This window comes from Tyto alba, unplaced genomic scaffold (assembly GCF_018691265.1).
Source record: "Tyto alba isolate M040663 unplaced genomic scaffold, T.alba_DEE_v4.0 Super-Scaffold_16, whole genome shotgun sequence".
Taxonomy (NCBI): domain Eukaryota; kingdom Metazoa; phylum Chordata; class Aves; order Strigiformes; family Tytonidae; genus Tyto; species Tyto alba.
The window spans coordinates 3075952-3094924 of record NW_024881278.1 but is presented as its reverse complement, the minus strand read 5'-3'; the positions used below and the strand labels follow the sequence as shown (position 1 = coordinate 3094924).

The 18973-nt window shown below is 48.6% G+C and overlaps 1 protein-coding gene across 2 annotated transcripts in view; it reads left to right on the top strand.

Moving 5' to 3' along the window:
- The first annotated feature begins 6063 nt into the window (after nt 1-6063).
- SNAP25 (synaptosome associated protein 25) overlaps nt 6064-18973 on the top strand; it is a 66250-nt gene continuing 53340 nt past the window's right edge. The window contains exon 1 of one of the 2 annotated variants that reach the window (XM_042789468.1): nt 6064-6275. The gene's annotated coding sequence lies outside the window, so the exon portion shown is untranslated. The remainder of the gene's footprint in view (nt 6276-18973) is intronic. The other variant, XM_042789467.1, reaches the window with a different exon arrangement.

Here is an 18973-nt window from a genome sequence, read left to right as displayed (position 1 = left end):
GCAAAACAGGAGAGGATCTCCCACCAGTCCTTTCTCCTGTGCAAGGGAGGGGCAGAGCAGCAGAAGGCATCCTGGTTGGGATGGAGCAAATCTGGGCCCAGGTGTTAAAAATGAAGGTCAAAAGAGCCCAGGCAGTTTGCAGTAGCTGAGGCTCCCTCACAGGCGAGGGGTGGGAGCCACACTGAGACCCCAGGGAAACTGGCCAATCCTTCTCCTTGTAAAAGACCCAACAAATGGCATCACATGTGCTAATGTCAGAGGAAATCACTCTGATGGCATGATCTGACATGGCAGCTCTACCCCTTCATATTGATTTGGGCCAGTATCTTCATCTGCTGTGGCTTTCACCATTTGCTGTGACAACGGATGGCGCTGAATTGATAACTCTGTAGGGGAGCCCAAGAGCTGTCTGTCTTCTAGACAGAAACCAGTATCTGGGAGAAGAAGGGGTGTTCTGGTTTGCTTTACATTTTTGTCTTTTGTTCCAGGATTCGTGGGGTTTCCATTTCATTCCTTAAATCGTATTTACCTCACTCGGTATAATCAGGCACAACTGGAATGAAATTAGTACTCCTGCACCACTTCACACCAATCAAAAATGGTGAAATAAATAATGTAATAAGTACATGTATTATGTGGGTGGCAATTATAACCATGAAGGAAGGACTAGCCATACCCTCATCTCCAGGTGAATTATTAAAAAACACAAGCCAGCTTGTTGAACTCATCACAGCTCGACCAATTTCAAAGCCTGCAGAGAGAATTGCACTTCTCAATTCCAAAAGTCTCCTCACAGTTTTAAATAGCCTGTGTTTCCTGTAAACAAGCAATATCCCCCAAAAGCATAACCTCATTCTAAGTGTGGATTAAACCAGCACGCTAATTTGCACTTACTTAAAGCTTAGTGGTCAGAGTATGTGGCTGAAATTATACAGGAAACTGCAAATATATTACATCGTGTGCTAATATATTGGCGTGCACTACTGTGTTTTCATGCTCATAGAAACATTAGGCAGAAGAAACTGGAGACTGCAGCACCAAACAACCATCAATTTTACTCAGTACGCTGTAAAATTTAACAGTGGTGGGACATTAAAGGAGCCTTAAAAGGACAAATTTGAAGATTGAATTTTCAAGCTATTATCCCACATCTTTTGTCGCGTTGTCTACAGGCAGAAAATGCCTGCAACGTGCCTTCCCGGAGCCCCGACTCGCTGCGGCTGGCAGGAGCTCGGGTGTCCCTGCTCCAGCCCCTTGCTCGCTCGCAGTGGAGCTGGCTGAGTTTTGGGAGGCTGAGCTCTGCAGCCCATGGCCTGAGACAGCCCGAGCTGGGCTCCGAGAGCCTGGCATCTCCCTCCTTTTCCCAGGCGTGAGCATAACTCCCAGCTGGCATCAGCTTTTCCCGGCCAGGTCTTACCCAGCCAGTGCCAGCAATGCCCAGAAATGCAGCGGATGGACCGCTGGGTATTTTGAGGTCAAACAGAAATGCCCGGTGCCTTTAGGTGCCATCAGGTTTGCGCAGCAGCCAGAAGGAATTTCACCTGTGGCTTGATGTTCACACCTCTCAGGTCAGCCCGCGTCCTGCTTCTTGGCACTTCTGTCCTTTCTTCAAATCAGCTTTCAGACAAGTTTTTGAAATGGCTCCCAAGTTAAGGTCGCGTGCACAGGAGGAGAATTCAAATCTGATGATGGTTTGTTTTATTAAAGAAGAGATTGTTTTCAATGGAAAATAGAGTTTAACCCTTACCTGCTGTCTCTGACACAGGCACACAGGCAGACCTGTGTCTATATCCCCTTTCCTCCATAAAATACAGACCAAATGGTCCTATTCCTCCTTCCCCCGTGGCCAATACTTTTGTGACTCTCTCTGTGCCTAATGAGACTTGAGCAGAGCTGCCTTCTTGTGGCAGCTGAGCTTGGCCTAAAGCTCCCATTGGCAAGGCTCCTGGAGACCTCAGGCCAGTCACACCTCCATGCCAGATTATAATCCCTAGAGATTTGACTGTGTTGTAACTACTTCTTCTTTACACATTGGATAATAATAGATGCTAAAATCTGGCATTGCTGGCAATGACACAGTCAAACCGGACCGCGTAGCTGTGGGAAGGCACCCAGCCAAGGCAGGGGGAGCTGGGGTCAGCAGTGGAGACCTACATTCCCTGGATATTTAAATCCTCATTGCTCTTTAACAAGGGAAAGAGTTGGGAATCAGCTACCAAAACACCTTTGGGGATTTGGTTCTGCATATCTAGGAGAGTAATCAGGAAATTGGTGGGGACTTATCTCTGAGGGTTTATGCTAAAATCATATTTTAAATCTCTCTATTTTTGAACATAAGCCTCGGAGGAATCTTGGCTTGGCTTGAACTGGAGCACCCTATCATAGACAGGTCCTTAAAAAAGCCCGCAGCTTAACTGTGTATCTAGAGATCCTGAAAATGCAAGGAAAAAAATTAAATTTAGGCCTAGCTATTTCCTCAAATTTAATCAGAAGCAGCCTGGGGCACATAGATGCAAGTGACACTGATGGCCAAAATTCTGTAGTTACATAAACATCAGTGAATGACACAAAATAATTAGGAGTTCAGCATAAAGGGCTCAATCCTCAAACTGTTCTGATCACACAGCCCTTGACAGACTGGGGCATGCCTTGGCATCTAAGCCTAGGAAAATGCAGAAGTCAGAGAGGCTGTGAAATGTTAAGTGCCAAAGCAGGTATGTTTTTCCTCTCTCTTTTTTGTTCTCTCTGCCCTAGTTCAGTTTATTTCCCAGCCACATACTTGAGGCATGGATGAGCAGCATTTGGATAAACAGGGTATTTCCCTCTCTGCTGAAAAAAAAAAAAAAAAAAAAAAACACAACAAAACCCAAGCCAAAACCAAAAAAGGAAATGTCTGAGGAAGGTGGAGGTAATTGAGAATTTTGTGTTACAACTGACACCAGGAGAGCCCAGGAATTAACATCCAGGAGGTGGTGGCAGTCGCTCAGCTGCCTCTCAGCCCAGCTTTGCAGCATGCAGGCGTGCTTGCCGGGGGCTGCAGGTGATTCTGTGAGCAGCCGGGAAGCTTTCCCTGCCCGCCACCAGACCTCGAATCGTGGACAAAACAAGAGCTGCCGTTTCCTCCCTGCTATCCTGCCGCAGGCTCTGCCTGCTCTGCCCCTTCGCCGGCTCCTGGCTGGTAACGCGGGAACCCACATCATTCCGCTCACATACAGGAAAGCATGTTCCCTGTCTCATTATTCATGGGCTGTGCCCACAGGTACTGGTTGTTCAGCTCGCTGAATATTTGCCTGAATAATTAGGAGGGAGCTGAATCATTCTTAGACCAAATTCCAGTTCTCTCTCTCCCCCTACTTCATTTTTAGGCTTCACTTCTCACAGCTCCCTGTACACAGTGCGAAATGAGTGTTTAAATACTATCAGATAGAGTCAATAAACTCCCCATGTGCTTTTTTTTTTTTTTTTTAAAAAAAAAAGCATCCTCAAAAGATGCTAGAGAATCAGCTATAATTGCTTAGTAGCACTTATTGCGACAGAAATCCTAGTGCTGCGGTGCAAAAGGCTGCCCCCCTCTGCGTCTCCCGGGATAGAGGCATCCGCGTTCCTGAATGGCACAGAACACATCCCCTCCCTTGCTCATTTTACGAATAGCTGTAAGAAAGGTAGTTGTTCCTACTAAGCTTAACAGGCAATGTTCGTGATCTATTTAATGACTCTGCCCTATGTTGTTTTATTAAAATACGAGATTTCTGCTGAAGCTGAGCTTGAAAACGATTCTTAGATTGAACCCAGTTTTCTCACTGGAAACCTACCTTTCATCCTCCTCCCACTCCTTCCCTCTCCTCTCTTCCTTTCACCATCCCTTACCCCCCTTTCCTGAAATTATGCTGCATTTTACTTTGCCTGCACTGCATTTTTCTCCCTGGCTTTTGATACAAGGAGCCAAATTCATCCCTGCAACGGACTGAAATTCTTCTCAAAGGCGTTATTGGGCTGAATCCAAACCCAGCCAGCATTTTGCAGTGCTGGTGGCTTAGTCAAAACAACAGTTTATAATTTCTCTTTTGCTTCCCTTATCTAATGTTAATATGAATTATTAATAAGTACTCGTATTGCTCTCCTGAAAATCATACTTCACTTCAAAACCACCTATCAGACAAGCCGTCTGAAAATTTCTTTTTAACTTTCCGTGTGTGCTAGGAACTTGCAAAGCACAGTGCGTGCGCACGGACAGCCTGGATTTCAGAGCAAGACTCACTCTGGGATTCCTCTTGCCATCTGCAGTGCATACCGAACTGAAGTGCCGGCTGCTATTAACCCATTCAGGAGCTGGCCAGAAGATGTTTGCTTTCCCAAACTGCCGTCTATGACGCTAAACCTGTTTCCTAATCAGGCTGCTGTTCCAGATCCCTCACCTGGGGGGGCGCAGGGGGGCCCGCACAATGTTCATCTTATACTGTTAGTCTGTATTTACAGCCCTGAAACCTGAGAGGTTCTCTCGTTCCCTGCAGTTTTCATGTGCACGGCTCATTAGCTACTCCGATGCAGCAGGGAGCCCCTCTTGCCTGAGAATTCCTTTGTCATATATTTAGCAAACTTTTGACTGCTTCCTTCCAAATGAGACTGAAGGACATGTTTTCGTAGGAGAGGGTGAGAATCGCAAAGCACGATCTACAGTCACGTTTTTCTGTGGGGAACTACAGAGCAGGGGAGGAGGAATCACCCGCAGTTATCTCTCCTTCTCCCCCGCGCCTTCCCTCCCCTTCTCTCCCCCACCCCCATACAACCATAACAAGAGATGAACGCACTCCAAAATACAGCTGCATTGCCTTCCCTCTCTTCTGGTTTTCCTTGCCATGGCAAAAGGGGGGGGGGGGGGGGAGGAAAAAGACAATGAGGATAGAATTCTCACTAATGTGGGACTGATGTTTTCACTCTGTGTCATCCGCAGACTATTTAGAAAAGCCTGTACGCGTGGTGTCAGAGTTAAACATAGCCAGTGCCGGGTTACTGCTCACGAGAGAGGCTCGGGCAGGGAAGGGAAGAGGGAGGCACTGCCACTCGTCTGTAGGTCTGGATGGTTCCATAAACGAACACACGAAGGCTTGTGGATTGAAAAGGAAGGGATGTCTGAGGTTACGAAAGAGAGCGTTGCACTTCAGATGCAATCCTCATCCTTCATTAAAATGCCCATTAAGAGATAAATTCTGCAAAAAAAATCATATTGTGTGAAATGAAAGGGTTCCTACCCCATTAGAAATCACACCGGAGACAGCTCCATTTGCTCCAAATTAGTTATGCTCTGAATGAATTTTTTAATTAATCCATGATAAACAAGCCAGGCTCTTTCCTAAAACAGAGTTACAGTTTTCCTCCTCGGCAGCAGTGGGACGTGCTCACTCTGCTGTGTGTGTATGCATGTACATGCCCAGGCTTTTGTTTTTAATTTCTCTCTCTCTTTCTTGAACCCATCCCTCAAATGATCAGCTACAACACACGTCCTTAACCATGGATTTCCGTGTGTTTGACTGCCCTTACTTAGCAGGAGGCGGGGGAGGGGGAATAATCAGATTAAGACACCCAGACCCCCGGCAGGATGTTCTGAGGAATAAGAAGAGGGAGAGAAGGAAGAATTCACACATAAAAATAGCAGCCCACGTAGATTGGCCATATATGGAGTACCGGGGACTTCAGAGGGATACCCTCTTCGGACCACCCCTTTGGCGGAGGAAATCGCTGATGCAGGGGGGCCCCTTCCCCCTTCCCCCTTTCCTCCCCCCCCCCTCCCCGGGCGGTTCACCCGCAGCCGCGCTCAGCGCCCCCGGCCCCCGGCCCGCGCCCCGCACCGCGCCGAGGGAGGCGGCGGGAGGGGCGGGTTGCGGAGAGGCCGGCGGGGCCGGCGGGGCCGGCGGTGCGCGGAGCGCGGTGCGCGGAGCGGGGCGGAGCGGGGCGGAGCGGGGCGGCGGCGGCGGCGGCGATGACTCAAACCCGCCCGGCCCGCTCTGCTCACCCCCATTCCCGCTCCCGCCTCCCCCCCCCCCCCTCCCGCGCCGGGGAGGGCTATTAAAAGCTGCTGACGTAGGAGCGGACGGCCATCTTTGATGAGGGCACGGCTCCCGGTCCATTGAAGAAGGAGACCCGGGGAGGTCAGCAGCAGCAGCAGCGGCGGCAGCAGCGGCGGCAGCGGCGGCGGTGGCGGCGGTGGCTGTGGCTGTCCCTTGCCTCCCAGCTGCGGCACCGACCCCGCGGCCCGGAGCAGCGCTCCCTAAGCCGAGGTAAGGGTGGGAGACCACCGGCGGGACTGGCTGCGCAAGGCGGGGCGGGGGGGGGGGGGGGGGAAGGGGGGGGAGGGAGAGGTATTAATGAAAAGGAGGGCATGTTTAAAGATGGACCTGCTCGGCTTTTTGTATCCAGCCTCTGGACTGCTCCGGGGTTGGAGGAAGGCAGGGAGAGGGGTGGAAATTCTCCGCCAGCCTCATCGCCGGCTGGAGCCATAGGAAGAAGCCGGGCTCTGCCCCTCCGCCGTGCCGGGCTCGCTTGCGGGTGGCAGGAGGCCGGAGGAGAAAGGGAAGCCCGGGGGAGGTCGGAGGAGAAGGGAAACCAGCTCCATTCCCCGCCTCTCCTAGAGCGGGAAGAAGGATCTGAGGGCGCCTTGCCCTGCTCGGCCGGCCGGGGCTGCTGCCGCCCGGGGCACTGCAGCGCCCGCACCGCACCGCACCGCGCCGCACCGCGCCGGGCTGCGGCGCCGCTTCAGCACCGCGGACAGAGGCGGGGGAGGGAAGGAGGCGGGGGGGGGGGCGAAGTCAGCACCGCGGACAGCGGCCGGGCCGCTCCGCGCAAGCCGAGGCGGGGCTGGGGTTCAGCACCGCGGACAGCGGCCGGGCCGCTCCGCGCAAGCCGAGGCGGGGCTGGGGTTCAGCACCGCGGACAGCGGCCGGGCCGCTCCGCGCAAGCCGAGGCGGGGCTGGGGTTCAGCACCGCGGAGAGCGCCGCGGGCCTCCCTGCGCGGCCGCGGGGGCGGGCGCGCTGCAGCGCCCTGCAGCTCCGCGCCTCCACACACAGCCCCCAACCCCCGCCCCCCCCTGCCCCCCCCCCCCAAGCCCCTCCAAAAAACGGGCTGCCCTCCCCGGCCAGACCCCGGCCAGGAGGTACGGGAAGCGGCCGGGAAGCGGAGGTGCTCGTTCCAGGATAGGACCGCGGGCAGAAACTGTTGTGGTTGGACGCGGTTCCTGCGGCAGCTCAGGATGAGAACAGGGAGAGAAGAGGAACGGAAAAAAAAAAAACCAAACAAACAAACAAAAAAAAAAAAAAACAAAGAAAAGAAAAAAACCACAAAGAGGCAAACAGCTTCAGTTCCTAAAATTAATCGGCGTTTAGCACTTTGGCTTTTCTTGCTTCCCTTCTGCGGGTGGAGAGGTGTTTGTGTAAGGGAAACGGGGGGTTACGTAACGCCCAGCCCGCGGGGTCCCTCCGGGGCAGGGCATTGCCCGCGGGGACCAGCAGCAGCCCCGCCAGAGCTTCCCCGCGCCCGCGGAGGCTCCGGGCTCCGGGTCCTCGGCGCCCACCCCTTCGCGCCGAGCAGCGCCGCTACCCCTCCGGTGCCTCGGTCACGGCATGCCGCGGGCTCCGGTGCCGGGGTGGGGGAGGTGTCCCCAAGCCGTGAAATGGAAGGGGCTGAGCTCTGTCTCGTGTCTGTCCGCCCGTCCGTCCATCCGTCCGTCCCCCGCCGTCCGCGGCCGCGCTGCGGAGCGATGCGGTGCCCGCCCGCCTTATGTAACGAGCCGCCCGGGCTGCCCCGTCACGTCCTGGCTGGTGCGGGGGGTGACGGCAAAGCCACCCCGCATGCCTGGCCCCGGCCCCCCCATCCCTGACGGTCCTTCCCTCCCAGGGTCGTCCTTTCCGCTCGCCAGCACCCCAGTCTCCCCAAAGCCCTCGCTGGCAAAGTTGGTAACTTCGCTGCTGTCTGTGGGGCAAATAAACAAGGGGAGAAAAGGGGGGATCGGGCTGCGCGTCCAGACACTGCGCTGCGTAGCTGCGTCAAATCAGGGCCGCGGGATCTGCCAGATTTATGTGCTTGGCTTGAATAATTGCTGCTGGTTTCGTTCCCAGGCGAAGGGGGGGGGAAGAGGGGGCTGGTCTGCGGCGCAGCCCGGGGGTGGCGGAGCAGCCCCACAACCCACACCTGGCTGCTGCCAGCCCCGGCTGCAGCATCCGCAGGGACGTGCCTGTCCCGCACCTCCCAGCCCGTCCTAGCTCTGGGCATGGAACAGCTCTCCCATCGACCGTGGCAACACGAGGACAGTGTGGGACAGCCATCCCTGGGGGGGCAAGGGAAGGGATGGGGCCGTCTGGGAGATGAGTGCTCCCGGGGTACAGCTGGGGGAAGCGACTCTCTCCTGGGCCCCCCATCTCCCTGCAGCACAGGCAAAGATGCCCGGCTAGGAAAAAGCAGCAGTGGTTTTCCGTTGCTTCTGCGTAGTGTGGAAGGGGTCAGCCAGGAGGTGACCACTGAAGAGTTTGATACCTAGGATGAGTGCCAAAAAGACAACAGGGGTGACCAAACCAAAGGTGCAAGCAGGCCTGATTTGCAAAACCGAGAGCTTGAGGCTGCCTCTGAAGTCAAGAGGAGTTGCAGAAACTCAGCATGTTATGAAACAAAATGCAGCTAAATGGCAACCCCCAAATAAATACAGCTTAACTTTCTTTCTACAACTAGCTAGAAAATTAGAGTGGCATTTCCAAGAGCACTCAGGACCAGGCTCAGTGTCCATTGAACTCATGGGGGCAGTGAAAGAAAGAACAGCAGAATCCAGCCAGTAGTGACCCCTCAAAATACATCTAATGAGACACAGCTCCAATTTGCAGATTTATTGCACTGGAGGTGGGAGCTGCTTTTCAGGTCAACAGAAAGCTTTTCATTTGTCTCCGTATACTTTAGACATGGCAACAAATAGCAAGATTTAATTGCTAAGGCAAATAAAGCAATGCTTGCATTGCTTTAACTGAGCAAAGTAACGAAAGAAAGTACTTTCCTGTCAGTATGAACGACTTCAGCAATTTTTATGCCTATGTGTCATGAGGCTACAGCTTCTGCATATGTAGCAACCCTTGGGGAAAAATAGAAAGTATATGGCACAGTGTAGGGCTCACTTTGTTAATGATTTCTTCTCTCAGGAATGTAGGGAAGCCTAGGAATAGAAGAAACTGGTTTACCTTTGTCTTGGCTTGCTGTCATATAACTACTCTTCTCTGGCATTTTTTTCCCAGATCTCTGTCATAACTCTTTATAATATAAGCATGGTAATTTCACCTGTACATATTTATACACACATGTACTCACTACAGAGATTTATAGGGGTATAAGCTGGGTAAAACCACAAGAAATGTAGCCTGGGGTTGCAGCCTTCATTGGGAAGAGTGCATTTTTCTATCTGGGAAGTTCCATCCACCACTACCAATGCAGTCACCTCTGGGCTGGGCGAGTGCCAGGCAATCTGTAACAGTAGCCTTGTTCCAGTGTTTCAGAGCATCTGACAGAGAGAAGAATACTGTGTTGCTTGCGAGCTGCAGCAGGATGCAGATCTCGGGCAGATCACGATTACCTCTAGGAAGCTGGACTTTAGAGCGGGCACCAGGGCTCACATATCTGCTCCTGGGCGTGCTGGATAGAGTTTGTCAAAGCCATTAGTTGAAGAACAGTCTATTTCTTTTTAGCTCATTGTTTTTGAGCCTTAACTGGTATTTGTGCTTCAATAAGCTCTGGTTTTCTTCCCTACTGGCCTTGCAGATTTATCTTGCTGCATCGTATTGCAGTGAGCACTTCTCCAAAACACACAAGTTATATTGCTAGTTCTTGTCTATCACCCCTTTGTTATTCCCTCCACAAATACTAGATACGCACTCCCACCAGCAAAATCTGCCTTTCAGCAGATGATCATTTTCAATATACTGTCCCACATCCCACTGAATTTTCTAGGACTTTCCTTTCCACCAAGCGTGAAGACAAGTCAGCCTGATAGGTTGGCTCAAAATTGCTTTTTCCTGTTTTATGATGGCTCTGTGACTGATGTTGTGAGATTCAAGAGTGGTTTGAGTGGCCTAGAGAAAGTGTTTGGACCACTTGCCCTGTTATTTTAGAAGGAAATTTAGCTTTGCCTTTACATCTTTTATCGGGTTCACTTGCTATATCATCATCACTTACCTCATCTTCATGCTCACCTACAATCCTCTTTTCACTACCACTGAAGAGCACCTTGATGAAAGAAACACAAACTTGGGCAAAGCATTAGGATCCCTGAAGTGAAGGGAGATGAGCGTGAACTCCTGATTTTGATTATTCCAAGGAGGCTAAGGCTTCCACTTCTGAGGTAGACTTTGCATAAGGCTCTGAATAAGTTCACCAGTCAGGCTGTGTGCTGCTAGAGGTGAACGCAGGGTATGGAAAGCTTTCTGCTCCCAGCAGTGGGGGCGTATTGATCAGCCCTGCAGTCCAGGAGGAAATCCTGCACATCATTTTGTGGGGTGTATAACACTTAGCAGTTTAGGTTTTTCAAAGGAAACAAGTGCTGCATACATGTCCCCTCTGAAATATACTGCCACGCTGTAATTCTAAAGAGAATTCAATCACTGCATTATCACCTTGTTATTTTCTTTTTCTTTTTTTTTTTTTTTTTTTTTTTTTTTTAATAATGAGCTATGTGGTATCTTATCTTACCCACTGGAGAAGGCAAAACTGTAATACAAGCACAGGGAGGCGAAGAAGGAAATACTAAGTAATTAATCACGTCTGTTTCTGGCCTTTGAAAGCTGGAAGTTAATGCTGACCAATCTGTGTTCTGTCTGTCTATTTAAAAGAAAAATTTTTATTTATTTTTTTTTTTTTTTAAGAGCTAACAATGCTTTATTTCATTTTAAAAATAAGATTTAACTTATTACTGGGCCACATTGTCAACTGATGTGAATTAGCATAGCTGAGTGCTGTGCTACACCACAGGCTGATGAGCTCCCGAGCTGGGGCTCATCATTCATGTTTTAAACCAAAAATGGGTACGCTTGCTGAAGGAGCGGGTTTTTCTACAAACAGAAGTAACTTGAAATGCCGTCTCAATCCCTCCCCGCTCCCCCCCCCCCCCCCCCAGCCCCAGTTCTGTACCAGCCTGGTTTCATTGTCGCAGATTCTCACAGACAAGGTTCACGCCGTTAGTCTGCCTCAGAAATGGTGACAGCAAGCAATGATGAAGCAGCGGAGGAGGAATACAGCACGTTATGGCTGTATTGCAGGTTGGGTTCTGCTGCACTCTGCTGGTACGTAACACCAGCAGAACTTTGTAAACGTTGTAAAAAACCCAGGACACCGCTGACTTTTGTTATTTTTTTTTTTTTTTTTTCCTAGAGGCACATTTGTGTGCAAAAAAAAAAAAAAAAAAAAAAAAGAAGTCAGAACTGTGTAAGTGGATGTGGAACAAAACGAAACCTGCACTTCCAGGCACAGTTTGATTTCACAGACTGCACCTCCTGGCAGGAGCCGTTCATTTTTCTTCCAAATTGGGATGTAGCAGGAAGTTTTCCTGCATTCCAATAAATACACAGGAAAATTATCCTTCTCCCACCAAGTTTTTTGAGGAAATATTTTAAATATTTTCCTACAGACATATTACTGGCAGCATGCTCAGACATATTACTGGTAGAGTAGAAGTATAAAAGAACAAAGGCAAAGTCAAGGCTCACTGGACACATCTATAAAACAGGAAAAGATGAGCTGTTCTTACACATTTTTACTATAACTATAGTTTTCCTTGTGCTTTTAATATGAAAAATATATTGCGCCAGAGTTTACTGGTAGAATCTGTGAGCAAAATGATAGTTATCATAGGCTTTGTCAGTGCTAATAACTAAAATGTATATCCTAGACATTACAAAAGGATGCTTCTTGTATGTGAGTTTTGAAATTAATGCAAGATTTGCTATTTCTTCCTCAAAACCTACCAGTTAAGAGAGGTGCACATACAAAGGCAGTGCAGAGTGCTTGGTAGGGCACGTTTGTAATTTTACATTGATCGCTTCCATCTCCCACGTTTTCCCAGTAGCAGACACTTACTTTGCATCCCAGGGTGCAAATCTCCAAGGGCTTTCACAGTCACTAGCCTGTAGAAGAAACTAGAATACTAGTGGGTTGGAAACTAAAGGCTCTGATCACATCACAGCTATGCTGTTTGTCATGATGTATTTATTAGTTATAATTACTCTCTACCCAGAGGAGAGGAATTCTGTTTCTGGGTTGTATCAGAAGAAGTAATTTAGTTTTTCTTTCATATAAACCAGTTATTTGGAAGATGTGCCAACTGTTCCTTTGGTTCCTTCCCCTCTCCTGGAAGTTATAGCTCACAGTGGAACTGTGTAGATGCCAGTTCATTGATCTGCTCTACAGAGGTAAATATATTTCCTCCAGCTACTCTAAAAAATGTCACGAAACAAAAGTACACTTCTTCAGAAGAGCTTATCTGTCAAAATAGCGTTACCATTCACTGATTTTTTTTTTAAAAAAAACAGGAGCAGAAGTCTTCCATGCATATTTAAGCATCTTTTAAAAGAAAAGGCACTAAAATTAGCTTCACCATGCTTTAGATGCAAATTAAATTTCTCTTTCTCCCCCCTGCGTTAGTATTTTTTGGTGCAGTCCGGTCCTCATTCACATCCTTAGACACCTCACCATTTGCCTCAAAAGGATTTGGACAAGCTTGTGTTTCTGCAGACCTGAGGGAATTGCTGTTTGATTGAGGCCGGTGCTGCTCCTGCCCGGTACGCCTCTGCACCGCGTCTGCACACACGGACGCACACCGCTCCGAGCTCGGGGCTGCCTGGGCTGAACAGCCCTGACCCTGTAGGTGACTGACACTGTTAGGAGAGAAATTTCTGTTCTCTATTTATTAGGCACAGACATCGCTTAGGGATAATTTGTTCTTGCAGGAAACAGTAAGAAAGCTATTGCAATTCATTGGACTAGAGATGTTTGGTAACAGTCACTTTAGCTTCAGATATTGTGGTTTAGTGATTAAAGCGCAGGGGCTGCACCCAGAATATCTGGATTCAGATGCAAGTATCACACACTAAATAAATGTAACCTTTGTCAAGTGTCTCAATTACCTCCTTCCACAGAAGAAAGAACTGAGATTAAAACAACTTCTCGTTTGCATTCTTCAGCTTCAGATGCAGGACAAGTATCCTGTACCTTTGGAAATATATTTTTATGTACATTAAATCACAGCAGTCTTCACTGCCTGGGGTTGGTGACCTAAAAATTGATACCCCTAAAATGCAACATCCTTCCAACATATAGGTGATTATCATTTACTTAGAATTTGAGGGGGTGTTACACGTGATTGTCCCCTTCAGGTTTGTAAAAGGTTTGACTGGAAGGTGCCATAGAAACCCAGATTCTTGGTATTACATTCACGATGGCAAGAGAAGGAAGGGATCTCTGACCAGAAGGTAGAGGAAACGTTCACACATTTGCTCGTACTCTCGTGGCCAGGAATAACACAAGAAAATGAGTTTGCCAGAGCTGTGCGTTTTGCCAGAGCTGCACTAAGCTGCAAGGGGAGAGTGGGACTGAGCCCTCTCTCTTCAACACCACCGGTTCCAAACCTGTAACATGACAGCTGAACATACAATCCAGATACTTTTTGTGAATATTTGAGTATTTCAGCCAAACATTTGCTTTTCCAGAGAGTATTCACCTAAGTGACACTCAAGTATGCGAAAAGCCCTCCAGAAACAAACTAAGGTATGCGAACCCAATTAAATTGGAATTCACCGATGACTTCTAACAGCCGTTCTCCCCAGAGAAGCATTTGTTTTATTTGCTCAGCTGTACGGAGACATACATGGTTGCCTAGCCTTTTGAAGGATTTCCTACAGGGTTTTTCCCATCAAAAACATGTTCTTGGGATATGGTACCTGTTTTTGCAATTCCTGAAATTATATGTGTTTTATTGTACCAACAAGGGGAGCAAGAGACAGGAAGGCCAATAGAAGCAAAGGGTTTTAAGATGGCCCTTGATGAGTTCATGAAGGGGATTATACAACATAGCTGTTGGTGGTCACAAGAGACTAGACTTGATAAGGCAGCAAGTCTCTTCAAGTCTGATTTTCCTAAGAGGTTTTTCTTATTTAAGTAAAGAAAAGAGATGAGAAAAAAAAAGGCCTGGATGGCTCTCTACTGTGCTAGAGGCCTGTCAGTTTAGTTCATTTTAGAGATGAACACGTCAAGGAAGAGACAGTGGAAAAAACCCTCGAGGCGCCAGAAATGCACTAAGTATAACTGAAAATGCTCTAAACCACTTTTGTAACACAACAGGAGGGCCATCTGCAGGTGTCAAATTTTCAATATTAGCAAGGCATTTTTAAATTGTTGCATTGTCTAGGTCCATTTTTCTTAATTAGCTGGCCTAAATAGTACAAAATAGTTGCTCCTGGAGCACCCTTAAGGTCTGAGGATAATTTTCTAAGCCTGGTAAACTAGAACTGGTGTGCATTTCTGACAAGTTGGCAAAGAATGCCAGAGAGCTGCAGATGTCACTAAAAATGTGTTAGCTGCTGTAGTATCCCAGTTCCCAGGGTACTTAATGTTACTGTATAAAGCAGGCTGAATAGATGGTAGTACATGACAGAAGAGCCTAGCAGCACCTCTTATCCTCCGGAGGCCTCAGTAACTATGCTGCCTCTTTGTCTCTTGGAATTTGGTGTCTTCTCCCAGTCCCACCTCGCCCTGTCCAGCCTCAGCTTTCAGCTCTCCTCATATTCCCCAAATGCTCTGAGGGAAACCCCCCTCCCAAGAGAAGGAGATGGAAGGAGAGACTCATTTCAGCCCCATTCAGGACAGGGGTGTCAGTGTGCTGGTATGGACAGAGGAGGCGTTACATGCAATGGGCCACCCGGAACACAAAGGGACAAATGGGGATAGAACAGAACCACAGGAACACAGTGCGGGAGGAGATGAAGAGCTACCTTAGCTCCTGGCTACATGAGCACCCTCAGCTATGAGGCCCCCAGTGCTTCCCTCTCCTTTGGTTCATTGAGTAAGAGGCCAGGGAGGTTATCCATCAGCAAGCTGAATCCCCTATAAAACAGAGCATCCCACAGGCTATCGGGCTTCTCTGTCTTCACTGCTTCTCCAGCAGTACAGTTCTCTAGTCTTGATTTCAGAATTTCCCATGGTGGAGAATGTGACAATATATGGTTTTTAACTGATCAGTGAAATCCAATAATTTTTTTATTGTGGCCGCAACCATACTACAACCCTACTGTGATTTTCCCATGGTAAGTCCTACTCCTCTATGGAGTAACACTTGCTTTCCTCTTTAACATTCATATTCTTGAGAGTTCCAATCTTTCCCAGTCAGGATCCCATTATATTTCTGTTCCTTCTTTGCCCCCAGAAAGCCTTTTCTTGCACTTAGGAGATTACTCACAAAGCTCTTAAAAGATCCCCCAGCCTGGCAGGTGAAGAGATAAGACACTGATCCAACAGCCAGGACATACTTCGTGATGCTGGAGATTAGACCTTCAAGCACAGAATGTGAGACTCCAGAGCTGTTTACAGATTTCAGTTGCTTTACCTTCTCTTCGTGGTCTAGCCTGCTTTTCTGCTGACATTTCCAAGAAATGTGTTGTACACTCAGCTGTTCTCCAGACAAAGAGCTCTTCCATTCATGTCTGAAGCCAGAATCTATTTCTCAAAACAATCTACTTCCTTTACAAAGTCAGAGACCCTTCAAAATCTAACCAGCCTTTCCTCTGTTATCAAATACGGTAGGCCAAATCCTGGCATTAGAAGAGCTACTTGTATCTTAACCAAACAATAGTCCATTGTACCAATAAGGCTGAAGAAGGGGACAAGAGAATAAAAAATAGAAGAAAATTACTAGGGGAATGGTGGAAAAAAACCCCACAAATCAAAACCAACAAAAAAACCCAAACAGAAATGAACCAACCAAACAAAAAGACAAAATCCAGGCAAACTAAAATAAGAGAAAGGACAGGATGGGCTTTTTGATTAGTTCTCTTTCTTGCTGGTCTTTCTCTATCAGCATGCCAATGACAATTACCTAGGCTTAAAAAGTAAATTTAAATACTCGAGTTTTTGGTTGAAGCATCTTAAAAGTGCCCTGGAGTGTTAGGCTGCTTAATAACCCCAAGTCTGATTCTTGACTCAAGTTCTCTGCACTGCCAGGTGCGGGCAGAGACGGGGAGGGGAAAGACCTGGCTGCAGGGTGGCCTCCTCTTCCTCCTCTGTCCTGCTGCCGGACAGAGGAAGAGCAGACCCTAGGGAGGGAAGCAGAGGGGTGGCATTCACATGCAGGCCTACAACTTGGCATCACATCTAGGGGCAACACAGACACATTACAACGTCGTTTTGTGCAGGCAATACATGTTCTTCGAGCTTTCAAGCTATGCTACTCTTAAGGGTGGCAGCAAGTTAATAGAAAAGGGGAAAATTATGAACCAGACCATGCTAGAAAAGCTGGAAATTAAGAACCAGCCAGAGTTTAGCCACAATGAAGTCTTCTAGATGCATATACAGACACCAACACACCAAATGGCAGTATTTGTGAGAACTGTTCCCCTGTACTTAGTGTTTCAGAGACAAATAGCTGAGCAAAATGTTAACAACTGCTATTTACTCTCTGGTATTTGAGACACACACTTGCTCTGCAGCACTTATATTGAAAATAAAAGCAAACCAGTGTTTGTTATATCACAAGGTAGAACCCAGACGTTTTTCTTTTAGCTGGAAAACCTAAAAAAGGCACTCTTTTTGAGTGTGTTAGAAATAGAAGCCTATTTTAGAAGAGACATGAAGTTATCAGTGCAAATTAATAGCGCCAGATGGGGGGTTAAATTACTGCCTCACAGCTGAAGACATGAGACAGAATGAAAGTGGTAGACTATAAAAAGGGTATCACCAGAAGTGATGAGATCCCACTGCGGGGTGGGATTTGTGAATGCTGTGCTCGTGCTTGTACGCAGTTGCTCAGATGAATGGTTTTATGGGCCAGAGCGAGGGAGAGAAAGGAAAAAAGTCACAGTCATTCTGAAGATCATGTCTCATAGTTTACTGCTTTGCTCAGGACAAGCTGTCCAGCAGCACAAGCTACAATTAAATATCATAGAGCTTTGTCTCGTGGGCTGGCACACAGCTGCCACAACAGGGGAGCTCACAGGAGCAGTAAAATGAATGTGGCTGTGTATTGGGTTTGCGTGGCAAGGTTTTGGTAGCCAGAGGGGGATACAGGGGTGGCTTCCGTGAGAAGGTGCTAGAAGCTTCCCCCATGCCCAATAGAGCCAATGCCAGTGGCTCCAAGATGGAGCCGCTGCTGGCCAAGGTCGAGCCCATCAACGATAGTGACAGTGCTTCTGGGATAACATTTTTAAGAAGGGGAAAAAAAGACTCTGCGCAACCGCAGGCACAGGAAGGAGTGAGAATATGTGAGAAAAACAACTTTGCAGACATCCAGGTCAGTGAAGAAGGAGGGGGAGGAGGTGCTCCAGGCACCGGAGCAGAGATTATTTCAGGTTTAACGGTGGTGTTACTGAAAAATGGCACTTCTTATATTAAGGAAGCAATTCTTTAATATAGGTATTTCTCAAAACATTTCAGTTATGTTTCACTTGGGTAGGAAGAATATTTCTTCCTGTCTCATCCCCACTTTCAGTGGGTAAAGAGAAAGTAAACAAACACTTTTGCTAATTATGAATAGGGCAGGATAAAAAATGAGGAAGAACTATAGAAAAATGTTTAAGTTCTCAGTCCTTGGCCAAAATGGGACATCCCAAGAAACCAAGTAAGAACATTTTTGCAAAGTCTTTGTCCTGGGTTTGAGTGAGCGATGGGGTTTTTTGGTGGCAGGGGAGGGGGCTATCGGGGTGGCTCCCTGTGAGAAGCTTCTCGAAGCTCCCCCAGCTCCAAGTCAGCTCCACTTCTGTTTGGAAAACTGAGCCCATCAGCTGCACCTCTGCGATAATGTATTTAAGAAGGGACGTGGTGACGGGCAGTCGGACTTGTGAGGAGGAGTTGCTGCAGCTGCATGAACACCAAGGTCAGTGGAGGAACGGAGGAAGAAAGGAGGGGGGAGGTGTGCCGGAGCAGAGACCCCCCTGTATCCTGTGGGGAGACGGCAGGGCGGCCCCCCCTGCCACCCATGGAGATCTACGGTGGAGCAGACACTGATTTATGGCCTATGTTTCGCATGGTTGATCAAGGTGCTGTGCCCGAAGAAGGCCGGGGTCTTGTGGGAAAAGGCAGCCCCGCTGCTGTAATTCAGTGCTGGGAGGATTGCAGCATGTGGGGGTCTCCCACGCCGGAGCAGCTTGGGAAGGGCTGCAGCTGTGGGAGGGAATCCAGTCGGAGGAAGTTAGTGACCCATGATGGAGCAGTGTGGGGAACGCTGCGGCCCGTGGGAGGGACTCACGTTGGAAAAAGTTTGTGGAGGACTGTCTCCTGTGAGAGGGGGACCACGATGGAGCAGGGGGAAGAAGTTCCAGGAGCTCCCCCCACCGCAGGTAGCAGAAGTGGCAGCACTGACTGCACCCCCCATTCCCTGCCCCTGCGCTGCTGGGGGAGGAGGTAGAGATATCGGGAGCAGAGCTGAGCCCATGAAGGAAGGAGGGGTGGGGGGAAGGTGTTCTGAAGATGTGGCAATGCTTCTCACTGTCCTACTCTGTTATGTGTTGTTAGTGTCTGTAATAAATGTATGTTCTTTTTTTTCCTTCCCCCTAACGAGTCTGCCTTTTGCTCATGACGGTAATGGGTGATCTGCCCCTCCCGGTCCTATCTCAAATCCCAAGCCTGGCTTATTTGTCCCTTCTCACCGCTGGGAGAGAAGGGATGTGTGAGCAGCTGCGTGGTGCTCAGTTGCCCTCTGAGCTCAAACCACGACAGTCTTTTAAACCAGCACTTGGACTAGGGGTGTCC